The 24,592-nt window shown below is 40.7% G+C and overlaps 2 long non-coding RNA genes across 2 annotated transcripts in view; both read left to right on the forward strand.

Annotated features, from left to right (window-relative positions):
* The first annotated feature begins 4 nt into the window (after positions 1-4).
* The window catches only part of LOC125618813, a 27,343-nt gene continuing 2,755 nt past the window's right edge, over positions 5-24,592 (forward strand). Inside the window, exon 1 of the long non-coding RNA XR_007350179.1 lies at positions 5-158. This is a non-coding gene — a long non-coding RNA (uncharacterized LOC125618813). The remainder of the gene's footprint in view (positions 159-24,592) is intronic.
* On the forward strand, positions 10,571-15,473 carry LOC125618814. The gene is made up of 2 exons (XR_007350180.1): positions 10,571-12,644; positions 13,256-15,473. It is a non-coding gene; the product is annotated as an uncharacterized LOC125618814 (long non-coding RNA).

Here is a 24,592-nt window from a genome sequence, read left to right on the forward strand (position 1 = left end):
CGACACCTCAGCAGTGCTTCCGCTTCCGCCTCTCCGCTCCGGAGGCTGTTCCCTGGGCTCCGCAGCCGGGTCTGGGGCCAGCGTGGCCGACTAAACCGAGGTGCCGTCGGGTGTGCGCTTCACTCGGCTGGGTCCCGGGCCTGCGGGTCGCGAACTCGGTAGGTCTGAGTTCTGTGACTCCTTTCTGTTGGTGATGGGGTCCGTGCGAGGGGAGATTACCAGAAGAAAGCCTGGGACCCCACTTCACAGGCACCCCACTAAGATTTGCTTGTGGGATCACCCGAGCTCCTACTGTGCCCCCCACAAGCCTTCCTGCTTAACTACTGAAGAGTTTGCTGTCATCCTGACCTTCCATTAGCGTTTCCCATTACACTGCAATTAATAAGGTCACCTGGAACAACGACTCATTTCCCTGTGGTTTGAAATGGCCGAAAGAATGCCAAGAGGCAGCGCACAAATAAATGGTAGCTGAATCTATCAGCTAAAGGAAGTGTCAACTAGAAGAGAGAATGACCACTGGAGGCTTTAGGATGCTCTCTCTATCATCTACTCTTCCTCTTCTAACAGTGTGTAGCAGCCCTAGTGTTTGGTTAGTTCAGGGATGACATACTACAGTGTATACAAGCAGTGAGGTTTGGGGCTTCTGTTTAATGTTTTGACTTAGTGATGATTTTTTTTTTTTTTTTTTTTTTTTTACTTTGGGTATAATTGAAGAAACATACATCTCTGATTCCTGCTGGCAGATTTGCCACCATAATAGAAAGTAGCCGGAGGACAAAATTGATAGGAGGAAAAAGACAGGGCCGAGACCATCACATTGAGTCAATAATTCCTTTTACTAAGTGAGACAATGGGCTTCAGGGTTTGCTGTTACTTGTAACAGTGTACAAAATATTTGGGGAAGGATTTTTCCAAAGTGGGGGAAAAAATCTCTCAATAATGAGATGGCTTGAGAAAATGACCATAAAGTTGGACTTTGTGCAGTGTGTAAGATGAGTAACTTCCTTATGAGACTAGAAAAATAATCTCAAAACCATAATTTGGAAAACTGACTCCTAAGAGTTGCAAAAATTTTTAATGTTTTCATGGTAGCAAAAGCTATTAAAGAAGAGTGAATAAATTGTTTGGCAGAAAGTATTCAGTAGCCTTAGGGAAAAATTGGAATTTGTTCTCCCTTTATCTGCACAAGTATGTTGCCTTTTATGTAGTAGGCACTACCTGAATACTTAATTTAATCTATTAACTATTTGACATAGAAAAAAATCAGAAGAACAGAATTCTGACTCTTCCATTGACACGGGATAAAGAAGTACAAGTATATGACCTAGAGGTTCCTATATCCAGACATAGGAAAAACAACAAAACAGCAGTACCTAGAATCAACTGAAAGGGCCCTCCCACAAGGTCACTTACCTTCCCTCCTGCCTATGAATCCTTCCTGACCTCTTAGTTGAGTTTGAGTTTTCCATTCCCAAAAGAAACCAGGTAGGATGGTCACTTAGATGTCTTTCCAACGGAGTCATAAAAATTTGAGTCCCTTACTTGTCAAGTTCTCCTGCATATTGGTGCAAATGGGCTTATATTCCCTTTTCAGATAGACCTCTGCCCAAATCTAAATTACTTTTTTTGTATCTTTATTTTATTTATTTTTATGTAGTGCTGAGGATCGAACCAAGCACCTTGCATGTGCTAGGCAAGCACTCTACCACTGAGCCACAACCCCAGCTCCCTAAATCACTTTTTAAAGCAGAAGAACAGAGAGAATAGAGGAGGAAGGAGGAATCCATGGGGCAGAAAGAAAGAGCGGCTTCATATCAGTAAACAAGACATGTTACATTTTTTTTTAGAGCTGAGTGGTGACTGTTTGGGGACCAACCAAATAAGCTTCTAATGTCCATGACCTGTTAAAATCTCTATTATCCTCATTTGTAATACCATATATTTTAGTTGTACAACATCCTGAATAGTTCACATAAAAATCTGAAGGTTTCTCTGCTTGGAAAAATGTACAAAAATGTGAGAATTCCGGGCAGAATTGGTTTTAACAATGTGTATCCTGTGACCTTGCTAAACTCACTTATTAGTTGTAGGACATTTTTGTGGGAGATTTTTCTCTTGGATTTTCTTTTTTACCATCATACCTGGTTTCTTGTGGAGATCAAAAACTGATTCAACTGACAGAAAGGGTCAGAATGGAGGAAGGAAGCCAAAGTGATCTTGTGGGAGGGCCCTATCAGTTGACTCAGTGTCCTGTTGCTTTGTAGATTTTCCTGTATCTGAAGGTTATTATTGTTAATCATGTAATCTGTGAAGAAGGACAATTGTACTTATTCCTTTTCAATAGGGATGTCTTTTTTTATAGCATAGGCTTACACTTCCAGTACTGTGTTGAATGGGAGGGTAAGCGTACATTCTTGCCTTGATCTAATCTCTGGAGAAAAGCAGTCTTTCACCGTTGATTATGTTAGTTGTAGGGTTTTGTGTGTGTGTGTGTGTGTGCGCGCGCCCTTTTATGAACCCCATGAATCTTCAATTTAAGCACCCTTATGTCTTTCATGAAAATTAAGTGCAGGAATGGTGAAAAATGTTTTGCTCAGTCTACACTCCTGAAAATGCTTCTATTTTTATCATACTCCCTTTGAAGCACTATGTGACTTACTCCTACTTTTTGTACTCTTAGGTGATGTTCTCATTATATATAAGTCTTTTTTTTTTGGTATCAGGGATTAAACCCAAGGGTGTTCAACCACAGAACCATATCTCCAGCCCCCTCCTTTTAAATTTTGATACAGGGTCTTGTTAAGTTGCTTAGGGCCTCACTAAGTTATTGAGGCTGGCTTTGAACTTGCAGTTCTCTTGCCTCAGCCTCCTGAGCCATTGGGATTACAGAATGAGCCACCATGCCCATCTACACATGAGTCTTTTAAGTGTCATTCTAAAAGTTTTGGTCTTATATAGACCCCTTGCTCCACTGTGGTAACATGGCCAGGGAGATGGCCATATCCTTTCATTTATCTGTCTGTCTACCCATTCATCCAGCCATAGCTATCTATTTGGTTTGTGTTTTTATATTCATATACACATGCGAATAGTTCATAGGTAATGGAATTCCATTAAGAGATGTACAAAATCTGTCATCTTATGATGTTGGCAGTGATTGATGATCATTTCTTGGATCCATTAATTCATTAGGAGTTACAAACATGTACACCCATGTGTATTCATCATATAACTTCAGTAATTGACAGCATGTGACCATGCTTGTTTTGCTTCTATCCATATCTACTACTCCTCTAATTTTCCATATTATTTTGAAATAAGCCTAAGAAATTATTCACGTACACATAGAAAAGTAGAACAACAGCATTGTCACACAAATAATGGTAAGGTTATTTCGTTGTTGTTCTTCAGTACTGGAGATTGATTGAAGTCAGGGCTATGCCAGGTAGCATTTTATCCCTGAGCTACATCTGCAGCCCTTTTTAAAAATTTTGAGACATGACTTCAGTAAATTGCCATTTTTGCCTTGAACTTGTAATCCTCATGCTTCAACCTCTTGAGTAGCAAATAACAGTGAATTCTTAATATTACTACATACCAAATCAGTGTTTATATTTGCCAGATTTTCTTAACACATTTTTAGAGTTGATTATTATTATTATTTATTAATTTTTTTTTTTTTTTTTGGATACTGGAGACTGAACTCAGGGGCATTTAACCACTGAGCCACATCCCCAGCCCTTTTTATATTTTATTTAGAGACAGGATCTTGCTAAGTTGCTGAGGTTGGCTTTGAACTCACAATCCTTCTGCCTCAGCCTCTCGAGCCACTGGGATTACAGTTGTGCATCATGGGTGCCTGGCAGAGTTGGTTGTTTGATTCAGATTTTAAGAAGGCCTGTACATTGCAATTGAATTCACCTAAGTCTTCAATCAGAAGGTTCCCCCTCTGTCTACTTTTCCTTGCAGTTCTTAAAGCCATTGAGTCATTTTTCCTGAAGAGTTTCTTACAGTTGGGTTTTGCTGATTGAATCCCTGTGTTCTCATTTATCATTCTCTTTGTCTATGTTTTCTATAAATTACTAGTTAAATTTAAAGATTTGATCAAACTCTGGTTTGTATTTTTATATGCATACACACATGTGAATAGTTCATAGGTAATGTAATTCCATTAAGAGATGTACAAAATCTGTCCAATCTTGTGATGTTGGCAGTGATTGATGATCATTTCTTGGATCCATTAATACATTAGGAGTTAAAAAATGGTGATATTATGATTCTATTGTTGTTTATTAGCTGAGGTACTGTTTTGATTATTTATTTTTAATTTTTAATTAATTTTTAAAAAGTAAATGATGGCAGAATGCATTACAATTCTTATTACATATATACAGCACAATTTTTCATATCTCTGGTTGTATATAAAATATGTTGACAACAATTCGTGTCTTCATACTTGTACTTTGAATAATGATGTCTATCACATTCCACCATCCTTGCTAATCCCCTGCCCCCTCTCTTTCCCTCCCAGCCCTCTTCCCTATGTAGAATTCATCTATTCCTCCCATGCTCCCTCTCCCTACCCTACTATGAGTCATTCTCCTTATATCAGAGAAAACACTTGGCATTTGTGGGATTGGCTAACTTCACTTAGCATTATCTTCTCTAGTGCCATCCATTTACCTGCAAATGCCATGATTTTTTTTTTAAAGAGAGAGAGAGAGAGAGAGAGAGAATTTTTTAATATTTATTTTTTTTTTTAGTTTTCGGCAGACACAACATCTTTATTTGTATGTGGTGCTGAGGATCGAACCCAGGCCACATGCACGCCAGGAGAGCGCGCTACTGCTTGAGCCACATCCCTAGCCCAGTGCCATGATTTTATTCTCTTTATTGCTGAGTAATATTCCATTGTGTATATATGCTACATTTTTTTAATCCATTCATCTACTGAAGGGCATCTAGGTTGGTTCCACAGTTTAGCTATTGTGAATTGTGCTGCTGTAAACATTGATGTGGCTGTGTCCCTGTAGGATGCTGTTTTTAAATCCTTGGGTATAGTCCAAGGAGAGGGATAGCTGGGTCAAATGGTGGTTCCATTCCCAGATTTCCAAGGAATCTCCATCTGCTTTCCATATTGGCTGCACCAATTTGCAGTCCCACCAGCAGTGTATGAGTGCATCTTTTCCCCCACATTCTCGCCAACACTTATTGTTGTTTGTGAGGTACTTTTTTTAAAAAATATTTTTTAGTTGTGGTTGGACACAATACCTTTTACTTATTTATTTATTTTTTTAAAGAGAGAGAGAGAGAGAATTTTTTAATATTTATTTTTTAGTTTTTGGTGGACACAACATCTTTATTTTATTTTTATGTGGTGTTGAGGATCGAACCCAGCGCCCCGCACTTGCTAGGTGAGTACTGTACTGCTGAGCCACAACCCCAGCACAAGCAGAGGTACTTTTTTAAAAAATATTTTTTTTTAGTTGTAGATAGACACAATATCTTTTTTTTTTTTTAATGTGGTGCTGAGGATTGAATCCAGTGCCTCACATGTTAGAGGCAAGAGCTGTATCACTGAGCAACTGCCTCAGCCCTGATATACTTCTTCAAGAAGAAATTTCCCTTCACTTAACATTTTTAGTCTCATAAGTTCAATGTTTGAGTCTCACTATACTTACTAGTTTTCAAAGCAGTGGATTTTAAAATAATCCTCCTAAAGTGACCAATTATTTTTTTCCTAGAATCAGCCATGGATCTAAAAATATTTGAAGAATTTCAGTTTATTGTAGCTCTTACCTTTCCCATTGTTCAGATTGTCCCATTCTTGGCTTTTGGGAAAGATCCTCTTTACTTTGGTTCCGGAGTTGACGGTGTTCTTTCACATAGACCTTTAACTCCCAAGATTAGATGGAACCTTAGACTTTGCTGCTTTAACCTCCATTCTTTTCTACTGAAGCTCATTTCTGCTCATCAAAGAGCCCTAATTATGTATTTACAACTAGCTTCCTTATTGTGCTAATTGAAATGATTCATCATGTTGTCCCAACATTAGCAATCATTCCTTGACTGGGTTTAGAATATTTTTAAGCATTTTTGCTTTAACCTGACAGGTTCAGATAAAGCAATTAAAGCACATATATACAGACTGGGCTGAATTGGAAATTTATTCAGCATATTATCCCACTGTTTTCAACTTTAATTTCTCAGTCTCTTCCAATTTTATTCCTTATAATTGAGGGGAAGCAGCATCATCTGTAAGACTGAAGAAGAAAATCATTGTTGCTGCCCCCCAACTTAGCTCTTCTGTTCACTGCTTCTGAGGTGAGTGGTGATAGGAAAAATCAAAATGCTTTGATTTTTTGAAGTTTCTCTACAGTGGACCAAGGAACACAATGAAGTTGGAGTAAACAGTGTGCACGAGTGTGTGTGTGTGTGTGTGTGTGTGTGTACACATATATGTAAAATCTATAATGTGTTTTAGCATGTATGTGTATAAAATATATTCATACACAAGATCTCTAAGAAATCCCAAGTATATGCTACTTTTTTATGGCCCAAATTATTTCACTCTACTGCCAAAGAAACTTAGGGTAGATTCCTATTTTGATGAGCAACTTGAAATCACTTGCAATAAAAGAGCCAGTTAAGTAGGTTTTGTGTTCATCCCAAACCTGTAAAAGTTTCTTAAACACAGTCAGAAACCGCTACATTCTAGGATTGCAGCTCCATGAATTACTCCAGAACTGATGTTCTCACAGAACTCTTTTTCACACTTGAAGCCAAAAAGAGCCTTTTTTTCTTTTGTCCTTCCTCCCCTCATCCACTCCTCCCTTGCATTGGCTTGAGTAAAGCTGTCCATGAGTTGCTATGGCAGGCAGAGCAGCACCTTCTGGGGGGTCCCTGGGAGATGAGGGTCCATGTACTCCTAACACCCCAACTGCCTCACAACCACTCTGTTTCACCACCGTCTGCTTTTCAAGTTGTTATTGTACAGGGATTTTTTTTCCTCTGAAATGGTGGAGGCAGGCATAATGTCCTTGACCATGGGATGGCTTCTTTGTTCTTTTTTTTTTATTTTTAAGAAAGTCTTTTAGTTGTAGATGGACACAATATATTTTATTTATTTATTTATTTATTTATTTATTTATTTTTTATGCGGTGTTGAGGATCGAAGCCAATGCTTCACACATGCTAGGCGAGCGATCTACTACTGAGCCACAACTACAGCCCCCTGTTGTTGTTCTTAAGGAAAAAAAAAAATCTTGGGACTAGGTTGTAGCTCAGTGGTAGAGTACTTGCCTAGCACATGTGAGGCACTGGGTTCAATCCTCAGCACCACATTAAAAAATAAATAAATAAATAAAACAAAGGTATTATGTCCCTCTACAACTAAAAAATATTTTAAAAATCTTGTATTTCTTACCTTACTAGTTTATAGTGAGTGCAGAAATCTCCTAAAAGTATTTATTATCTTTTGTACTTTAAAGAATATTTACAAATTGTGAGCATTCTGAGATGTCCCAATATTCTTAAACCAATTGCAAAGAGCTTATTTTGGTTTTAGAAAAAAATCTTTATATTTCACATCCTGTGGACTGCAGATTAGTTCATGTTTTTAGAATGTATGGTAGCTTGATGAGTCAATTCATGACTTGTTCAATGAGTATGTTCTTTTCCAATTTTAAAAGTAACACAGGTTCATTGAAGAATATCAGGAAAATCTCAAAAAGAAAATAAAAATCACCTTGAACTTATTATAGAAGCAGAAAATAGGGACAATGAGTTTGTCAATATTATGTGCTGTGTTACTGCATACATTGTATACCAGATGGAGACTGCTTTATGTTAACTATCACTCACTCCTCCCATAATATAAATTGAGGATATTACAAGGCCCTGCCCGTGTAAAACTATCTACCAGTTGGGCGTGGTGCCACCATTCCATTAAAATGCACCTGTTGCTGGACACAGTGATACAACCTGTAATCCCAGCAACTTTGGAGGCAGAGGCAGAAGAATCACAATTTCAAAGCCATCTTCAACAACTTAGTGAGGCCCTAAGCAGTTTAGTAAGACCATGTCTCAAAATAAAAAATAAAAAGGACTGGTGATGTGGCTTATTGGTTAAGAGCCCCTGGATTCAATCTGTAGTACAAAAAAAAAAAAAAAATCTGTTGCTTAGTGAGGGGCCAGCGAGACATCCGATCTTTTTTCTTTATTGTTAGTATAGTGGTAAACTTTATTTAGAAAATTCAATCCTTGGCTCTTTTCAATTTCAGTTATAACTCAACATTGGCCTGGAAGAAGTACATTATTAATGACCAGTGTGGCTAAAAACCACATCACATATTTCAGTTGATTTTTTTTTTTTTTGGTAGGAGATTGAACCCAGAGGTGCTTTAATACTCACATCCCAGCCCTTTTTATTTTTATTTTGCCACCATGCCTAGCTCAATTTACTTTTAATATATATAATGCTTAGAATAGAAGTGGGTATAGTTATTCTGCTATAACCCTTTGCTCTTTATACCTCATAAGAAACTGAGGCCAGAATTTATGGTACTTGCTAAAGGTCCTAAAGTAGTCAGTAGCAGAGATAGTACCAGAACTAAGGATTTCTGACCCTCAGTACAATGCTATCTTTTTTATGACAAAAAAAAAAAAAAATTAGCTATCGGGTATTATACTATAGAGTCACATGAACATGCTCCTGCCAACACACATTATGTTTTAATTTCTTAAGTAAAATAGTATAACAATTTTGAACACAAATGTCCATGATTCTTTTAAATTTTTTTTTTTAGTTGTACATGGATGCAATACTTTTATTTATTTATTTATTTATTTATTTTTATGTGATGCTAAAGATCAAACCCAGTGCCTCATGCATGCTAGGCAAGCACTCTACCACTGAGCTACTACCCCAGTCCAATGTCCATGATTCTTATATGTTCATAGTGGTAAATTCTGATTTCTACTTTAAGTCAGGATGGGCTTCTTTGTGTTCATTGTATCAGGTTAAAGGATTATTAGTTTTCTAAGGCTTCTATAAGAAATCACCATAGATTTAAATCACTAGTAGTTTAGATCACAGATATTATTGTTCTGGAGACCAAAAGCCCAAAGCACTTGGCAGACAGGGTTTGTTCAGAGACTCTGAGGGAAGGATCTGTTCTTGGCTTACAAATGGGTATCTTCCCGTATGCCAAATTTATGTATTTCTGTAGCCAAGTCTCTCCCCTTTTCTCCCAGTTATATTGGATCAGGGTCCATCTGTTGAACATATAATAACTTCCCTCTGTAAAGACTCCATTTCCAAATTAGGGCATGTTCAGCATATGCTGTGAGTTAGAGATTAAAATAATGTACCCATAGAAATTTTATCCTAAAAAGGCATATAAAACCAATTCTAAGGCTAAGGTTCAGAAACATATGCCTCTAAGCAAACAGAGACGCTGATGCCAACGAGCAGCAGTGGTAGTGCCTGAATGGTGTGGGCAAAATAAGAAGCTGTCAGAGGCAGGACCAGGAGCAAGCTGCTGGCTGTTGGCCCCAGTGGAAGGTCTTTCTTCCTACTCTATAATCCACTTAGTCCTCAGATTTAAGAGAAAAGTTGCAAAAACAATAAAAGACTATACACCTTTTACCCAAATTAACAATATGCTTTATCATTCTTGCTCACTGTCTGAATAACATACTTTGTTTCTAAAATATGGAGAGCAAATTGTAGACATCATGTTCATTTATCCCTAAATACTTCAGTACATTTCCTCAAAATAAGAAAATACTTTACATAATCATGATAATTAAAATCAGAAAATCAACATTAATACTATTAGTATTCAATCTACAGACTATTAAAATGCCACCCACTGTCCCACCAATGTGCTATATCATAATCCAAAGTCCTAGTGGTGGTTTACAAGGCCCTACATGGTCCACCTCCCAGTTACCTCTCCAGATTTAACTCTTATCTCTTCTCCTGCCCATCCTCCCTTGCTGCTCTTTCTGCTGGATGACTTTTCCTCAGGTGCTTTCCTTGCTCACCCCACACCTCCTTCAAGGCTTTCCTGAAATGTCATCTCCTCAAGGCCTTCCTTGAGCATCCTACCTAGTATTTCAATGCTACCTTACTCCTTGCATTCTCTATTTCACTGGTTTGTATATTTTTAAAAATAATTTTTAGACATTGATGGGCCCTTATTTTGTTCATTTATTTATATGTGGTGCTGAGAATCAAAATCAGTGCCTCACACATGCTAGGCAAGCACTCTACCACTGAGCCACAACCCCAGCTCCATGGTTTGTGTATTTTTAAGCCTTGGTCCACAATATTGAATACATTTATTTGACGTCATTACTCAAGTATGCACACAAGTATACACACATATGTAAAAAACTGAAACAAAAAATTCCAAAACAAAGCTTACTATTGCCATGTGCAAGCACTTGATGTTTTCTTTTAAAAAATTTATTTTGATTAGTTATACATGACAGTAGATGCATTGTGATACATTGTACACAAATGGAGCATAACTTCTCATTCCTCTGGCCCTACATGGTGCTGAGTCATACCAGTAGTGTAATCATACAAGTATATAGGATAATAATGTCTGTCATTCTACCGTCCTTCCCATCCCCACTCCCCTACCCCTCCTCTCACTCCCCTCTGCACAATCCAAAGTTCCTTCAATCTTCCCTACCCACCACCCTACTAGGGATCAGCATCTGCTTATCAGAGAAAACATTTGGCCTTTGGTTTTTTGGGATTGGCTTATTTCACTTAGCATGATATTCCCTAGTTCAGCACTTGATGTCTTCTATGGTATAAAATAGATCAATAAGAGAAAGTATTCCTGTCATTTTTTTGTTCATGGTAACAACTCCAGGGCCTAGGACAATGCTTGGCATAAAATAGAATTTAGTAAATATTTGTTGACTGAACTAAATCAATAATAGCCTAGAATGGAAAGTAGTGGCATGAGGTGTAAGTAGGTTAGCAATACATTCATGGCCTTGAATGGAGGAAAGAAGCACCTCTTTTGATAGAAATGAGATTGCTCAGCTGGTGAATAGACAGGGAGCTGGGAGCTGAAGGAATCTGGGATTACAGTGTTGCTACTGGAGTAGGCTGGGACCCTCAAAATTAATACTGTAGGAACAAACATCTGTGTAGGCTGGCCTTTCTTTTCTGTTTTGTGTGTTTTCCTTATTTATTAAAAAAATTTTGGGGGGGAGATTTTTCCTTAGCTGTAATTAGGAGACACAACGGACAAGTTTTGGTAACTGAGCCAGTTCTGAGAAGGGATGGAGCAAGTCCTTGGGAGCACTGTGGTTGTGGCAGTGAGAAGGAGAGTGAGGAATCCTTATAGGAAAAGGGGAACTTGGGTACAGGACTTTGGATCTCTTGGTCAATTTATTTTTTTATTTTTGGAGAGCCTTACTCTAGGGCTAAAACCTGGGGAGCTGTGTTCATTTATACCTTAACTATTTCTCAGATGACATATTTTCTTGGGCTTTCATATTCAGGCCCTTTGTAGTTTCACATATTGAAAATCTTTCTTTTATTTTTAAATTTTTATTCAACTCATAGCAGCCAGAAAACAGACAGCGAGCGAGAGAGAGAGAGAGAGAGAGAGAGAGAGCGCACGAGTAAGCGAGCGCACGAGTAAGCGAGCGCGAGAGCGCGCGCAATTGAGCGAGGAGGGGCAGGGAAGGGTCCAAAACAAGATATAGTCTCAAGGGCATGCCACCCCCCCAACATACTTCCTCCAATCATGCCCCACCTGCCTTCAGTTTCCACCACCACTTAGTAGTACATCCGCTATCAATGGATTAATCCACTGATGAAGTCAGACCCTTTACCGTCTAATCCCTTCTCCAAAGCCCCTCCTGTGAACACATGAGCCTTGGTGGGACACTACAGATCCATATCGTAGTAGTGTGCCCTTATCAGCTCCAGGCTGAGCTGGGACATGCTCAAGTTTAAGACCTTTGTTAAAGAAGAGGTGTTAGGTGTGTCTAGGATCCCAGCACAGTCTGTCCTCAGGCAGGAGCCATTGAGAGTGGTCCCTGGTAGTACTGGAGCTGGATTGAAGGAATTTCAGGTCTGTTGCCCAGGCCTGTTCTGGGTAGTGGGGGTTGTCCTACTCAGTCCCCATAAATATCACTGACTATCCCTCTGTCTCTGTCCCACCAGAGCTTAAGATCCCTAAAGACACCAATATGTTCTATGCCATGAACTCTATCACCACCTATGATTTCATCTTGAAAAAGTAGACCTTCACTTAGTGGCTAAATGTCCAGCACAGAGCCAGCTTGAGGTAAAGGTGGCTCAAGATAGCCAAGGGCATCTTCTAAGAACATCTACTTGGGGTCTGCCTGGCCAATGATCAAACACTTTCAGACTAGAGTAACCAAGTTAAGCACGCTTCTTTTGCCCACATGGCAGCCCAGAATATAGTTTGACCCATATATATCCTCCCCTGATGTGGTTTTAACTAACCCCTGCTATTCAGCAGGCTGAACTGGCCTCCCTGGACCACTCACTGCCTAGGTGCCTTTTGCCCTCTGGAACCAGAGGACTAGCTGCTTGTTGCTAAGAAGTGCTGCCAATGGGCATGACATCCTGCCTGCCTCAGGTACTGGCCTCCCTGCACATTTCTAATACCTCCCTATGTGATAGTCACTGCCCTGGGATGACCTTTCCAGGTGTAGTTCACTGCCCATGGGCAACCCAAAGTACCCCACCCAGCAGCTCTGACTCCTGCTGCAGTTCTCTCCTGGTGCCCTCAGACACTGGCCTGGGAACTTCCCTGGCTCTTCTCCCCTCCTCTTACTACTATGGACTGCTTTCTCCATCTCCACCAAAGATTCCCTCCTCATGAATGTCTCACCCATCTATGCCCAGACTTCCCCAGGAGCAAAGAGAGAATCCTTTTTAGGGACCATACTCCTTAACTGCCCTTGAGGACAGCACCAGTGTTGAATCTCATGCCATAGAAAGTGCCATTCACCACTGCGTCCTAGGCTTTATGCAGATGGGCTTTACCCACAGGAGACTGAGGGTTTCAGAGGGAATGATGATTTAGAGAGCAACTAAATATTTGCATGAAAAGCAAAATAAATGTTTACTGATATGCATGGGGCAATATTTGTTGTAAATAGTAAATGTTAGACTTGATTATTATATTAAAATCCTGTTTCTACTACAGCATACTCATTGTGGGTTTTTTTCCCTTGTTTCAATTAGAGAACTCACAGGATTCTCAATTTATTTTGTACACTAGTGGAAAGGACCAGCCGCCCTTCTCAAGGTGAAGGACTGTGCATGTCCACCTCACATGAAGCAAGTGTTTATTTTAGTATGATTTAACTGACATGCTGAGATGCGCTGAGAACTCCTGGGATTAGAGTTTGGAGGGGCTTTCACAGAGCATGGAACAATCTCTGAGAGGCCTGAGAATCATTGGTGGCTTAAAGGCCACATGGTTGTCCCAGAAGTCATCATGGGGACATCCTTGATCTTGGCACTTTTGTCAAATACGAACTAATCATAGTCATATAAGTTTATGTCTGGATGCAAGATTCCTCTCGATTAATCCTCATGTCAGTACCACACTGTCTTGACTACTGTAGCCTTGAAAAAGTAAGTTTGGAAATCAGGAAATAACTTTGAACTTCATTCTTTACAAAATTGTTTTAGCTATTATGTTTCCCTTGCATTCCCATATGAATTTTGGGAATGATTTTTCAATTTCTGCACAGAAAGAAAAAAAGATAGTTGGGATTTGTTACAGGGGTTGCATTGAATCTATAGATTAATTTAGGAACCAGTGGCATCTTAACAAGTCTTTCAGTCATTATGTATGGAATGTTAGGTCTAGTTGGTTTACAAATTTGCTCAAATCAACAGTATCTTTGCTGATCTTGTATTCATTATTGAAAAGGGACTGAAGTCTCCAACTACTATAGTTCATTTCTCTTTGATTCTGTCAGGTTTTGCTCCATGTATGTTGGGGCTCTGTTTTTAGGTGTATTCATGTTATAAATTATTTTGTTCATCTTTTTTCATTGTATAGTGCCCTCCTTTGTCTTTTCATGAATAAATTTTGGCTTAAATTCTATTTTTCCTGTAGTTTCATTTATATGAAATATTTATAAGAGACCAATTCATAGAGACAGAGTAGATTAGAGGTTACCAGGGACAGAGGGGAGAGGGAAATGGGGAATTATTTTTTAATCATTGCAGAATTTCTCTTTGGGGTGAAGAAAAGTTTTAGAAATACAGGAGGTAGTTGTACAATATTACGAATGTAATTAATGCTGCCTTACTGTACATTTAAAAAAGGGTTAAAACAGCAACTTTTGGCTAGACTTTGATATCAACATAGTCACTCTAGCTTTCCTTTGGCTATTTATTAGCATGGAGTAATTTTTTTTGTTCAGTTTCTTTACTGTCCTCTTTTGTGTTGTCAATATTTTCTAATGTATCATTTTCTTTCCCTTGTCATTTCTTTTACTACATATATAATAAAATGTACTATATAATACATAATGTGTATTGTTACATTATATACAGCAATATGTATCACTACTTATTATACTATATACATATTAACATTGTATTAAACTATCTTAAAGTTCACTGTTTCTTCCCCTTCTGCTTGCTCAAATCTACTTTTGAGCTCCTCTGGTGAATTTTTCATTTTAGTTACTATATGGTTCAACTTTCAGAATTTCTGCTTGATTCTTTTTTATACTTTGTTTTTACTAATGTCCTCCAAAATTGTCACCTTTATTCCTTTATGCATGCTTTATTTCAGATCTTTGAACATGTATAAAATCAATTATTTCACTGCTTTGTCTAGTAAGTCCAACATCTGGGTTTCCTCAAGGACAGTTTTTTTTTTTCCTTTTCTATTTTAGTTTAAAAAAATTTCAGTGCATTATCATTATACATAATAGTGGGATTTACTGTTATGCATGAACACAACATAATAAATAAATTAATAGATTTAATAAGTTAATTTTATTGTCCCTTTTCACTCCCCTCCTCCCTTCTTCTGGTCCCCTTCCTCTACTAGTCTCGCTTCTGTTTTCAGAAGATCCTTCCTTGCAGTGTTTTTTCCTGTGTTCTCTAGCTTTCATATATGAGAGAAAACATACACTCTTTGAATTTGTGAGTTTGGCTTCTTTTACTTAACATAATGCTCTTATGTTTTTTCAGGGCAGTTTCTATTGATTACTTTTAGCCATAGTTTCTCTGCATACTTGGCAATTTTTGTTGAAAATTGAACATTTTGTATGTTGTATGTTGATGTGTGCAAATCGGGCTCTCCCTTTCCCCAGGAATTGTAGTTGACTCTGTAGTTGGTGTTTCTTTTTCTTTCTTTCTTTTTCTTTTCTTTTGGTGCTAGGAATTGAACCTAGGAAGGCTTAACCACTGAACCACATCTGCAGCCTTTTTTTTTTAATATGTATATATTTTTTACTTGTTGATAGACCTTTATTTTATTTATTTATACTTGGTGCTGAGAATGGAACCCAGTGCCTCACCCATGCCAAGCAAGTGTGCCACCACTGAGTCTCAGCCTCAACCCTCATTCCCAGCCTTTTAATTATTATTATTATTTATTTTTTTTAATTTTGAGAAAGGGTCTTGCTGAATTGTGTAGGGCCTCAGTAAGGCTGGCTTTGAACTTGTAATTCTCCTGCTTCAGCCTCCTGAGCTACTGGGATTATAGGCATGTGCCACTGTGCCTGGCTGTAATTGGTGTTTCTTTAATGACTTTTCTGAACTAATTTTGTGAAGTCTGTGTTCTTTTTCATGTCTGGCCACTGAAGTCTAATAGCTTAATGGTCAGCTAATACCTGGGCAGAGATTTCCTAAAATGCCTGGAACCACAACAATCCCCAGTCTTTGCAGAGGGCCTCTGTATGTTGGGGTACACCTTCAACAGTTAAACTTTCCCTTGGCCTTACTTCTGCTTCTGTAAAGCCTTAAGATCAACCAGAGCTTAGAGTCTTTCAGAATCTTTCTGAGTCCCTGGGCCTATGCGTATCTTAAGTACATCTGATTCCCTAGTTTTTCCTGCCAATTTTTGGTTAGCCTAACATTTGCCCCTACTATTATCCATTGCCTCAGGCATCAGTGGCTAAAATATTCACTCATAAATGTTGGACAAATGACCCATAGGGAGCAACTCTAGCATTGGGCAAGTTTCTGGTTATCAATATACAGAAGAATTAGACTCATTCACACCTTATACAAAAGCCCACTCAAAATGAATTAAAGACTTAAATCTAGGGCTGGGATTGTAGCTCAGTGGTAGAGCACTTGTCTTGTATACGTGAAGCTCTGGGTTCCATCCTCAGCACCACATAAAAATAAATAAATAAAAAGATATTGTGTTCATTTATTTATTTAAATCTAAGACCTGAAACTGAAAAACTGGAAACAAACATAATGGAAAAAATTATATGATATTTGCCTGGTCAAACATTTTTTTAGATTCTCTGAGAAAAGAAACACCTGTGGATTGGGAGGAAGTATTTGGAAGTCATACATCTGATGAATATATTACAAACTCAAACAACTCTACAGCGCTCTCAGCAGCAGAGCACTCACTTAGCATGGGCAAGGCCCTGGGTTCGATCCTCAGCACCACATAAAAATAAATAAATAAAATAAAGGTATTGTGTCCAACTACAACTTAAAAAAAAAAAAAGAATACTAAGTACTGACAAAGATGTGGACCAAAGGAAACCCTTGTTTATTGCTGGTGGGAGTATAAAATTAATAAGCCATTATAGAAAACTGTACAGAGGTTCCTCAAAGAACTAAAAATAGAATTGCCATAAGATCCAGCAGCACCTCTTCTGGGTATTTACCCAAATTGTTTGAAATTAGTATGTCAAACCGATGTTTGCATGCCCCTGTTCATTGTACCATTACTCAAATAGCCAAGTTTTATAATCAACCTAAGTGACCATCAGTGGATGAATATATAAAGCAAGTGTGGTAAATAAAACCATGGAATACTAGTCAGCCTTAAAAAAAGAAATTTTGTCATTTGAGACATTTATGAGAGTAAATTTCAAATACTCTTACCACAAGATAAATATTTGAGATGTGTTAACTAGCTTGATTTAATTGTTCTACATTATATTCATAAATCATAATATTTCTTTGTTATCCTGAAAAAATATGCAACTGTAACTTGTCAATTTACAATAAAAGTAAATGAAGGAGTTCTAGAGAGAAAAGAAATGTTCTTGGATTATTATTTTTTTATATTGATAATGCTTTGGTAATACTGGTAAAAGAAACTATAGAGAGAAAAAGAAAAACTCCCCAAATAACCAGAAGTTGTTTTCACATAGAGGCTACCTGACTATCTTAAGCCTCTGCTCTGGATTCGTCCGTCATTCTGCAGCAGCCCTCATCCATCAGGTGTTAAGAACCAGAGATGGCAGAGGAAGGGAGGGGACCCTGTGTATAGCCTAAGGAGGTGAGCTGCAGGTAATGTCCACTACCAAAGATAGGGGTCCAGTGGCAGCAGTGTGCTGGCAACAGGGCGATGTCAGCAGGAATAGCCTAGAGTCACTGCTTCCCTGCAAGGACCTCTGTGCTCCCTGTGCCTTATCACTCTCGAGTCCTCCAGTGACTCCAGGAGGCGTGGGAAAAGCATTCACGTTGCACTGATGGGGAGACTGAGGCCTTGAGAACATGCCCCCTCTGCTCAGCAGAGGGGGCAGAGCCAGGATTTGAACCTAAAGCCTGAGAGACCTGTTGGGGCCTCGTGGACAAGGAGGCTACACCCAGCTGCCAGGGGAGGGACTTCTGGGCTCTGTAGTTCCTACGAGAACTTTTGGACCTGTTGACAAGATAGAAGCCCCATTCTTTCTGCTTGGAGGCTGGTCCCAGAATTGGGAGAGTTGAGGGCATACACCCCTTCCTTATCCCACACCCAGCCCAGGTAGCAGGGTTGGCCCTGTCCCCCAAGTTCAGTGAGAGCTCCCAGCTAGGAGGTTTAGGCCTAAGGGCCAGCCAGAACCCTTGAGATCCAGAGAGACCTCAATGAAGAGAGGCATTTAAGAAGGCCCCTCTCTCCAAAATGAGAGATGAGGGTCTTTGTCCTGCTCAGCCTTTTTAGCTGGGACCCCAGAATTGCTCTAGACCTTGGATTTCCGATCTGTTAAGTGAAACAAACAAACAAACAACTGGTTGGTCTGATGGGTTGTTGCGCAAATAACTAAGAAATAACTTGTGAGACACTTGCTCTATGTCAGGCCTCTGTATGGAGCCACCTGCCAGGTAGTCATAAGGGTCCAGGATCTTGAAGTCCCTCCATGGATAGCCCTTTCTACTGGGTGATCCCAGGACATTCAGAAGTATTTATGGAGGAGTGATGAAGACTCAGCATGACACCATGTCACAGGTGAAGGACTCGGAAGGGCAGGTGGACACGCTCTGTGCCTACTGTATGGGTCCTGTGCTTAGGAATTCTGCTCCTGGGCTCCAGACATCCAGTTATTCATCCATTCATCCACTCATTCATTTCCCAATGCAGCCAACACTCACTGGCCCCCAGCATGTGCCCAGCACTGTGGCTTCCTCAGTGAGCCTGACACCCCCAGGTCTTGGCCCTTGTGCAGCTCACAACCACTGGGTGACCTGAAAGGGCATGGCTCTAGGGATGGGGGCTCCAGGATAATCAGCCACTTCATTAAAACTTGTCTGTATTTGAAAGAAATAAGGGAAAAAAGACTTGCTTGGTACTTTATCATGCAAAATGAAATAAAGGCATGAAAAATTTCTTGGCTTGTGCAGGACTCTGTGCTTAGACTAAGGATGACTCCTGGATCATGGTGGGTTCTGTGTGGGTTGGGCTGTGGTCTGTGAACCCATGTGGCTTCCTGAATAACCAGGGCAAAAAGCAGCACAGGAAGGTACAGGATGCACAGAGGAGCTGGGCCGGCCTGGAGCCCTCCAAGTCCTGTCGTTCCCCCCCACATTATTTTATTGGTGAAGCCTGTCTTTTTAAAAGACCACTATGAGGGCTGGGGATGTGGCTCGCCTAGCATGCGTGAGGCACTGGGTTCGATTCTCAGCACCACATAAAAAGAATAAAATAAAGATACTGTGTCTACCTAAAACTAAACTAAAAAAAAAAAAAAAAAGAAGACCACTCTGTAGGGAAGTTATTCAGTGTTCTGTTCTGACACATACCACATAACCCCAGTACATCACACACAGGATATGTAGCTTAGGGGAAGCCAGGAGAGACCAAGAGTCCCTCACCAGGGATTCAGGAGCCACAGCTTGACTTGTACTTAAGGATCCCATCGCCTCTTTTCATAGTGTGGAAACTGGGGTTTTGTTCAAGGTCATCTAGCAAATCAGGGACAGAGCCCTGGGCAAATGGACAGAGACTTGGGGTCTATCTTTGCTACCTAAACTGAGGGTCTGTGACTGCCCATACTGATGTTCCAAAAATCAGTGTCTGGGTCTGAGTTGAGATTTGCACAGAGATCTGCATGTCACCCGGGAGGATGCTGGTTCTTTATCCAAATAGAAGTTTCTTCCCAGGACAAGGAAAGTGAGGCCCACACAGTGAGCTACAGAGCCTGCCTCCACCCTGCCCAGCCCCCTCTACCTCAGTTCCATGGCTGGGAAAGCTTCACATGCTCCCCTCCCCAGGCAGATGAGAGGCCTGAGGAGTCCTGCCACCTTGATCACCCAAGGTGTCCAGACTTGCCTGACCATGGAGTCCCTTACTGTTGTGAAATGCTCAGGCATTCTCTGACATCCAGAGAAGGCCACAGTTGGGGACCAACTGTGGAGGGTATGTGCATGGTTTAGAAGCCCAAGCATTGGGCTTGGAATCAATGGCTCCCAGCCCAGCTCTGCCACTAAGCAGAAGGGGGGCCTCAGGCAGTGCTCTGAAAGAACATCACCGTTGCTCCCTCCATGGACCCACACTTCAGCTCTCTGAGGCTGCTAGTGGGAAAGAACTCCTTTGTCCATCTTGTCTATCTTCACCATGGGAACTAGGGATGGATTTCCTCCCATGTCCGTTTTACAAATGAAAAAGCAGACAGAGGAACTAGACAAAGGAACCCACCACACAGGGACGTAGGGTAGAATGCCTACTAATATCAAGTGTGAATCAGCCAGTGGCCCTGTTCCTTTTGGGGCTGTGGCAAGGCAGCACATCATGGCAGGACTTCATGGTGGAGGAAGCCTTTTAGCCTCATGGTCAGTGTACAAGAGAGACACAGGGAGAGGAAGGGGCTGAGGTCCCACAGTCCCCTTTAAGGGCTTGTCCCAATGGTCAAAGACTTCCCACTAGGCCCCACCTCTTCATTTCTACCAGCTCCCGGTGGCATCATGTTGGGGGAGAGGACTTTAACAGATGGGTCTTTGGGGACACTTATCCAAAGCACAGCATTATGGATCCCACATCCCCTCAACCACAGACCTTACTCTGGTTTGCCCTGGATCACGGGACAAGAACTTGTGCATAACTGGCCCATCCAAGCAGCTGCTCTGAACTGAGCTCAGGCCACATGCCGGCGATCTGCATGTCCTCCCTCAATCCCCACAGGGCTGGTTTGCACTGAGTTTATATTTCTAGGCCTCCAGCAAAGAGCCCGGCATGAGGGCACTTACCATTTACTGAGTAAATCAATGAAGGAATCAGCAACCCTAGGAAGTAAGTGCCCTTGTTTTGCAAATGAGAAGCCTGAGAAACAACCCCAGATCTTAGGTTTGTTCATTCCTGCATGCATTCAGCACCTGTGTCTGCTCCCTGGTTGGGTGCAGGCCCCTGGAATACGGTGATGAATCCCTGACACATCCCCTGTCTTCAGAGCTCACAGCCTGACAGGTGGAACACATCACACCCACAATCAGTAGTGGGGTCTTGGTCTGGGATCCAGCTCCAGTGACCTGCTGCCTCCTCAGAAGATACTTACGTAATATTAAGAGTTTTTACATAGGTTTGTGCATTTGCCGAGAGAGAGAGAAAGAGAACTGGCAAACTGGCACTGAGCTGTCCCCCTTTCCTCTCTAATTCCTGTGTTTAGGTTGGTTTTGTTTCCCTTGGCCTCTGGACCCCTTGAACATGTAAGATTTCTGCCTAAGTCCCTAGCTCAATTCAAGCACACCTCCTGTGTTTTCCCCATCTTTCCTTTTCCTTCCAAATTGTTGCTTGTTACATTTTCAAGGCATGGGGGTCTTTTTGTCTTCATCATTCGTCAGCCCCTTCCTGGCCAGTATAGTCATAAGGCTAAATTTGTCCTCCTCTACTTTAGGGGTAGGTGTAGGATACAGGCTGGGCCTGCAAAGGGCTGTGGTCAGTAGGCAGTGTCCTGGGCCTGTCTGCCAGAGCTACAGGGTTAGGTGTGCCTTATCTTGCACATCTTTATTACAGAACAGTTACTGGGGTGGTACCAGTGACCATAAGGAAGACCAGGAACTTTGCAAACATAAACTAAGTAAAGAAAATTAATGCGGTGTTTCCACAGGTCATAACGAGCTAGGGTTTCTGTAAGAAATGTAGGCACATATTTTTAATCAGCACTTACCAGCTTCTGAGCCTCGGCAGACCCCCTACCCCTTTAAAATATTTGTCAGGTAATCCTTAACCCATGTCATCTCTGAGCTCACATCTCTCATCTCATTTAGTTTGAGATATTCTGCAGTAACTTGAATGAAACTTCAATTTTGTGTCTAGGTCTGATTAAATCTTGTGTTTCAGCAGCCTCCTCTGACACAGCTCTAGAGTGGGGCCTCTTTATTGGCAAGTGTGGGTGGAAGTCTATGTACCAGGCCTCCACAGATAATATTAAGGTTGGGATGATGTGTTGTTAGTCAGCTTCCTGCTCCTGTGACAAAATACCTGAGATAAACAACTTAATTAGGGAAAAGGCTTAACAGGCTCATGGTTTGAGAGGTTTTAGTCAATAGCTGGTTGGTTCCATTACTTTTAGGCCTGTGGAAAAGCAGCACGTCATGGCAGGGAGCATATCGTGGAGCACAGCTGCTCATCTAAGGGAGGCTGGGAAGCAAAAAGAGAGGAAGAGAAGGGACCTGGAACCTAACAGTCGCTTTAAGGGTGCAACCTCAGTGCCCTTCCCCTAGGCTCCACCTACTAGGGGTTCTGCCACTTCCCAACAGTGCCATGGGCTGGAATCCGAGAGTTCGATACAGAGGCAGTGTTTGGGGAACACTGAAGATCTAGCAGGAGGGAAGGGTACCTTCCAGGTGGCTTGCGTGGGCAGACACCCTTGTTAGCACTGCTGAGTACTGCAAGTGCTGATCATCAAAAGCAACTCTCCCTTAGGCCTGCTCTGAAACCACCCTAAAAGGGTGAAAGGGCATCCCAGTGCTGTTGACTGGCGGTAGAAGTCCAGGCTCTCCAGGTAGGTAACACAGGGAGTATCCAGCTCAGGTCTTCTAACCTCTGCTTCTGTTGGCCTTTCTGATACCACCATGGTGGGGCATGGGAGGGGGCTGAGGCGTCTTATAACTGGGCAAGGGTCACCAGGCCCCACTTTGCTGGCAGTTTGCAGATAATAGCACTTAAGATTTTATACATGATGTTTGGTTGGAACGGAGTCATTATTGTTTAAGTTTTGCTTTTGGCTACAAAAAATAAGATTTTGTTAAATTTTGTTTTTTACTGTGTTCATTTACATCCTGGATCTCTGATTTTTCCAGTTCCAAATTTAGTATGTAGGAAATAAAAAAGAAAACTCAGGGAACTTACCACTTATATTAGCACCCCTAGTTGCTATAACAAAATACCAGAAACTAGGGAACAAGAGAAATTTATTTCCTCACATTCTGGAGTTTCGAAGTCTTAAGATCAAAATGTCAGCAGGGTGGGTTTCTCTTGAGGCCTCTGTCCAGCTTGAGATGTCCATTTCCTTGCTGTGTCCTCACATGGTTTTCATCTGTGTACGTCTCTGGTATCTAAATTTCCTCTTCTTAAAAGGACACGTCATATTGAATTTGTCCCATAAGTTCACCTTGAAGATTTCATTTTAGTTTAATCACTTTTAAAGCCTTTTTCTCTGAATATGGTTGCATTCCAAAGTTGTGGGGATTAAGACTTAAACATAGAATTTTGGGGCAATGTGGGCTGCAGTTGTAACAAGCTCAGTAGCAGAGCGCTTGCCTCACATGTGTGAGGCACTGGGTTCGATCCTCAGCACCACATAAAAAAATAAGTAAATAAAATAAAGATATTGTGTCCATCTACAACTAAAAAGATATTAAAAAAAAAAGAAATTTGGGGCAACGTAATTCATCCCATAATACCACTATGTCTTTCCTCAGGTCCTGAAGTCCCTAGGCAGTCGACCATCTTATATTCACCTTCAGAGTCTTATGTTTATGTATAATGTCCAAAATTTTTATAGTACTTAATTGGAAGATTAGGAAAAGTATGTCCACCTCATTTTCTTGAAAATGAAAGTCTCTTTGCATTTTTCTTTCGATTTGTTTTCTTAAAAATTGACTGGTTAGTAAAACTCACTTACTAATCTCTGGCTAGGAAATGACAGAGCCAAATATTTTGACTCTTTCATCCTGGGTCTCTATATCAGTTCACATTAGTTTCACTTCAAATAAAATGTATATGAAATATAGAAACTCACAATTCAACAAGTACCAACATCTTGACTTTTAAAAATATTGAGTTTTTAAATTAGCCTGTTTTCTATTACTATAGCAAAATAGCTGAGGTAAACTGACTATATAAGGAAAAGAGGTTCATTTAGTTCACTGTTTTGGAGACTAAAGCCTATGATTAGGCAGTCCCATAAGTTCAGCCTCTTGTGAGGGCCTAATGACATCATGGCATCACAATGACAGAATGCATGTAGAAGGAAGAAATCACATCTTCTTAATGTTTTTAATTTTATTTTTTTGTAGTTGTAGATGGACACAATACCTTTATTTTATTTATCTTTATGTGGGGCTGAAGATCGAGCCCAGGGCCTCACATGTGCTAGGCAAGTGCTCTACCAATGAGCTATATAACCCCAGCCTCAAGAAATCACATCTTGAAACAGGTAATCAGAAAGACAATTCTGGGGCCTCACAAGAACTACCTTAATTCTTTTTGAGGACAGCTTTCCAAATGACCTAAGCCTCTCCAACCAGGACCCACCTCATAAAGGTTCTACCATTTCCCAATACCACCACTCCAGTGACCAAGCCTCCAACACATGAACCCTTGAGGGACAAACCACATGCAAACCCTAGCATTCTGTCCCTGACTCACAAGGTTCATGCAAAATGCCTTCATTCTGTTCTCAGTTGTCCTACAAAGTCTAAACTATTCCAGTACCACTCAAAAGCCTGAGTCTCTGGGCGCTGGTGGTGCATGCCTCTAATCCCAGTGGCTTGGGAGGCTGAGGCTGGAGGATTGCAAGTTCAAAGCCAGCCTAACTTAGCGAGGCTTAAGCAACTCAGCAAGACCCTGTCTCCAAATAAAAAAATAAAAGGGGCATGTGGCTCAGGGATCTAGTACCCCTGGGTTCAATGCACAATACCCCCCCCCCGCCCCCCCCC

Source organism: Marmota marmota, unplaced genomic scaffold, assembly GCF_001458135.2.
Source record: "Marmota marmota marmota unplaced genomic scaffold, marMar, whole genome shotgun sequence".
Classification (NCBI taxonomy): domain Eukaryota; kingdom Metazoa; phylum Chordata; class Mammalia; order Rodentia; family Sciuridae; genus Marmota; species Marmota marmota.